The following is a 5501-nucleotide window of genomic DNA, read 5'->3' as shown; positions in this document are numbered from 1 at the left end:
GCTGCTGCTGCTGCTTCTCACTCCTGCCATGGCACACTCACTCTAAGGGGGCCAGGGAACAGACAGCCCCATCAGAGAGGAGGACTGATCATCCCAGTCACTGGCGCTGGCCCTGACTGGGCTGAATGTGTCACACCAGCTCTGTATTGGTGGCCCAGCAAGCATTGAATAAAACTACTTCTGATGTCTGCTTAGGACTGGAAACTGGGGATTGTCAAGGACTGAGTGGTGGACTGAAAAGGGTGTAATTCTGGGACTTGTTTCAGAGCAGGAACAGTAATGTTCAGTGACGTGTTGTTTTAGGATCAATCATATGTATAACCTACAGTTCTCTCTCTGAGAAGGAAAACTGTACACATGGGGCTTTTCTGCTTCCTGTTGGGTTTTGGTTCTTTTGGAAACAGAGAAGAGAAGAGAAGAGAAGCCAAGCCCCTTTTGGACAGAAGTGTTTTAACCAGGGAGTATAGTATTAAGAAGTAGTTAATTCCAATGAAAAGATCAAGGTAGTACCCCCACCCACCCCACCCCACCCCACCCCACCCCACGCCCCCACTCCCTTAGTTTACATCAACATACATAAGACAGAAGGCAAACAGGAATACAGTACAACCTAACTTGTTCAGGAAGGAATAACTTTGGCCACATTCTATTGTACTATTTTGTATTATTGGAAATTCCACTTATTTCAAAGGAACTTTCTTAAATTTCCTATTGAAGTGAATGGAACTAAATGCTTTGAGTAACAACATGTCTGTTGCTGTTGATGTTGTTGTTGTTGATACACCATCAGTATACACAGACTTTATAAGGTCCAAGATGACAGATCCCTGCCCTGAGGAGATTACATTCTAAAACTTTGGCACAGGGGAAACAACAGAGGAAGGGGAAGGAAATGCAGACAGAAGTAAATATGGTAGGAATGTGCAATGAATGTAGTTATGTGTGGTTAGGCTTATTTATAAAGTAAATGACTGTAGGAAAACTTTAAAGTTTTCATAGGAAAGATAGGTTTTCATGAAGGATTTTGTTTTACTAACTGTACTAAATCCATGATGCTAAATAATAATGATTATCTGGTGGTTTTCATGCTTTTTATTTAGTGAGATTTTGATGAATGCATTAACCACAGACTGAAAAGAATTTGATGTGAGCTATCTTGTTGATGGAGAGTAAATGTGCAGCAGCAACATTCATATAAAACAGCTAAGAACTTGGCAGTGCTTATTCCTTTCTATTTATGCCCCTGTTATTTATATTTGAAAGATTCCCCAGTGGCCCACAGAGAGGAGAAGCAGTGGATAGGAGATGAGTCATTTGCATTGTAAACTAATCTTTGCTCTCAAGACAAAATGTCAAGGGCTGTCTCTCCCATCAGTGATATTGCCATTCACTCTTTCTCCTCTACCCTGGGCTTTCCTCCTAGCAACTGTATGTGGAACAGGCATGGCAGAGAATAAAAGCCAGTACCATTAATAAATATGCCCTCAATAATCAGGTGGATTAGTTCAAATGTCTGTAACTCTGCTGAGACCTCTGCAGAGGTTTTGGAGTGGATGGTGCTTTGTTTTGGGACTGGTAAGGCAAGTCTTAACATCACAAGCACTGACATTAAGCTATACTCACAGCTGCTCTTTCTGAGTGATTTTATTTCGGATGCTGGCTTGCATATTGGCTCAAGTTTCATGGTGATTTTAACAAGCTTCTACAAACAGCTGCTGCAAACCTTTGGTTTTTAGACATCTGCTGATATTTTTCTGTACTCTCTCCCCATTTTGTTGATAAAATACAATGACAACCTGTATGAAATTGTGCCAGACTCTCACATACAGGATATGATTTTGCATTTAAAGTAAATTAATTGAATTTCACTCATAGTTGACACAGGCTGATCATGTTTTATTGCAACCCAATTTTAGGTTTCATTTGTTCAAATGAACCAGCTGTTGGTTGCTTTTCAAGAAATGCTTTGAAATTCACAGGTAGGTCAATTTTCTCATCTCAAAGAATTTTTTTTGATAGATTATTTTGATACTGTGTGTTGGTCAAAGGTAATTCTACCTGTAAGCCTGTGAAAATGTCATTATAGACTCATGTCATTTATTTATAGGATGTTAACTGAAAACATCCGAGCATAGTTTTTAATTCAACATAAGCAAACCTATTGATCAAGATAAAATTGATCAAGATAAACATGTGTGGTGTGTACCCAATAGTTATATGACCAAACTGAAGGAAAATAATGTTTATAGTTTTATTTTTTTGTTTATTTATTTTATATTTTGCAAGTCCTTTCCTCTAAACTTCATCGCACCCATTGCCATGTAATCATAGAAAGATTTTAGGCTATAGTTTGGTCACAGAAAGCTTGGCACTTTCTGGTTTTTAAGGACTGATAGCTTCCTGAATGTCAATCAGCAAGTCAAAAGCAAAGGATAATCTTGTTGCAGTTTAAATCTCCTTTGCTATCATAGATAAATAGGTTTGGTACAAGGAAGAAGAGTATTTAAATAACTGAGCCAGAAGCCAGTGTTTCTGTGAAGGCTGTCTCTATTCCTTGTTAAGAATTAGTTTGGACATTGTGTATTTATTTTCTATTCAAATGTTTTTAACTCCATCTGTCAGAAGGAGAAAGTCCCCAGCTAGCTAACAATAAAACAGTAGAAAACACAGCATGCCATAAAAAATAAAAAGAAACCACCAAATTAAAGTAAGAAATTGAAGATGGAGAACACACACACAACAACAATGCTAACAGTAAATCAGTCCTCTTGCATTTTTCACATGGTCTTCTGAAGTAAGCCATTTTTCACTACCTGTAGAAGGTGAGAAGCAATGATGGAACCAGGCAGTATGTACTGAAGCGGACAAAGGAAGAAAAAGTTAGTTCACTTCTTGTTTCTGACACTTCCTTGTAAGCATTCTCCCCATGAATTCTCAGTGCTGTGATCAGTAGCGATGGATTGATCTGTCTGTTTTACTTTCTGTAATGTTTGTACTGTTCATGCCATCTCATTTCTACATCAGTTTTTAAAATATGTATATCAAAATTCATATGCACTTGTGTGAGTATTTTCATACAGACAAAAATGCAAACATATTCTGTATGCTTTTGCCACTAATAAGTCGAACAAAAAAGTTTTATTTTATAGTATGCTCCAAAAAGGAAATATTTTGCACACAGTTTTCCCTAATTTATGCATTTCCATGTGTCTTCTTAATTGAAGAATCATGTTAATAAATTCTGATAAGTTAAAAAGGTGAATAATTTTGTTTCAATTTATGTATAAGGTTGGGATTTCTATTAAATGGTGAGCCAAACAGAATTTTCTCCTAAATCCTACCAAACAAATTTCTTTCCTGTAAGTTGGCTCTGGTAAACCTTGAAGTTCAATTGGCCTTAGATAAGGTAAGGCAGTTGTCTGAGGCGAATATTCTTACCTCAGAGATTTGAACAACCTTGGAATCTGAAGTGATCTGAAACCATTTCTGATTTCAAGGCTTCTGAACTGTATCAGAACACCAGGTGAACCATTTTTATACATTATTCTCCCTCTGTGTGAACAGTGCATTTGCACACAGTGGTTTGTGGGTGAACTGTTAACAGTGTATTTCCAGTCCTTGAGGGTGGAAATGGTAAAGGACAAACCTATACTGATGAGACAAATATGTTATTGCATAATATTAATGAATACTATTATTAAGTTATTGAGTAATTCTTTCAGTAATTCCTTTTAATGCATGAAACCATTTAATTTACAACTTAATCAGCTCTGGGGGGTGAATACAACAGTTGATTTTTTTGCTCAAGATAATTCCTGCATAATTTGACATCACATTCAAACATCTTTGGAGCTGTTGGGATTATTTCCAATCTTAGGAAACACCATACATTTTTGGATGAGTTCTGTCCAGATAAAATTTGGATCAGTTGTTAGCTTGTTTACCAAAGTACATACTAAGCAAGTTTTGTATTGATATGTACGGGCTCTTGCAATATGAATGAAGGAGGAAAAGGTTAAATGAGAGATAGGAGGTGCATGCAAACAAAAAGAGAAGGAACGAAAGCTACTTGCTGATAAGTTTAGCAATTATTATGAAGTAATAGGCAGGCTAATCCACAGAGAAAAAAAGCCATTGGGAAAATTAAAAATTGAGAATATTTACATGCTATATCACTAGATATCCACATCAATCTTATAGACCGGGGTGGACAACTTGTGGTTCTCCAGATGTTTTGATCTGGAAAGCTCACCAGCCCGAACCAGCACAGCCAATGATGTGGGATAATGAAGGGCCACAAGATGTCTGGAGGGGCACAAGTTGTCCACTCTTGTACTAGAGCTGTATCTGAACTAATCTGAATTAGTTCAGATACAATATGTGGGATGGTGTAACTTGGTGTCCTGCAACAGCAGGGGGTTGGACTCGATGGCCTTCATAGCCCCTTCCAACTCTACTATTCTATGATTCTATGAATGCAGCAAACATACATGGGCACCTACTCTGGGTGATAGTAATGAATGACAAAGCTGTGGTCCTTTTGTCTGGGTTCTCAGAATGGATGTTGCAATGTGTGTGTGTAAGAGAGAGGAGTGAGAAGAGGAAGCATGCAAGGGAAGCAAATTTGACTTGTCTGAGGCCTACTCCACTATGTTTGTTTGTTTGTTGGCTTGGCCTATTCCTATGTTTTGCCATTTGCCACAATTTTCATAAACTCCTGCCCCGACATCTGGACTGCCCAACAGCACTGGGCAGTGCTGGTCTCAAAGCATTGCCCATACCTGTACAAATCTACTTGCCCAGCTCAACATGTCAGGTTTATACCACTTTCTGTGCAGTAACAAGGAAGTTCAGAGTTCAGGTCAACAGATCCATTTATAAGGCAGCAACCTATGAACAAAGGGAACACAACTCCTAACTTATCCTCTGTGTCTATAAAGGAAAGACAATGAATTTCTCTGTGTTTTCTTTAACAGGAAATGCAAAACATACCTAAGCTGAGCACTGCTTCAGCTCCTTGGACTAAAATTGCTAATCCTGCAATGTTATGAATTGAATCAAGGGTGGTGACAATTTAGCGAGCAAAGTGAGAGCAGAGAAGAGGGTTGTACAAAGAGGCACAGAGAACATGAAAACCAGGTTCTCTTTTCATGTCCCATTCACTGCATACTTTGGCACCCAGGAACTGAGGAGGGTGACCGAAGCTGTGCAGCAGATATTTTTTGAATGGTAATATCTAATTTCCAAGACATGGAAAACAAACAACAAACAAACAATTTTTCTGATGTAGTTTAGATGACACCAATTGGATCATTTCAGGAAAGTACCCTTCTACCATTCTGGTGTATTATGGTTATGAAGATACAAAAGAGCATGGTAAGGTATCAAGGGTTGTTAAGGATCTTCTCCCTCCCTCCTTCCCTCCCTCCACAAATGACCTCTTTTTCTTTCTTTGCTTCTGACACTTCTACAATTCTTTTTTTTTTTTTTTTTTTTTTTTG

General features: G+C 38.1%; 1 long non-coding RNA gene across 1 annotated transcript; it reads left to right on the top strand.

Moving 5' to 3' along the window:
• Window positions 1–1450: 1450 nt before the first annotated feature.
• Window positions 1451–2962, top strand: LOC123031273. The gene is made up of 3 exons (XR_006416260.1): window positions 1451–1575; window positions 1917–1979; window positions 2796–2962. It is a non-coding gene; the product is annotated as an uncharacterized LOC123031273 (long non-coding RNA).
• The last annotated feature ends 2539 nt before the right edge of the window (window positions 2963–5501 follow it).

This window comes from Varanus komodoensis, unplaced genomic scaffold, assembly GCF_004798865.1.
Source record: "Varanus komodoensis strain SLA01 unplaced genomic scaffold, ASM479886v1 scaffold5, whole genome shotgun sequence".
NCBI classification, from domain to species: Eukaryota; Metazoa; Chordata; class Lepidosauria; order Squamata; family Varanidae; genus Varanus; species Varanus komodoensis.
Note: the sequence above shows the minus strand (reverse complement) of the source record. Positions and strands in the feature narration are given on the sequence as shown.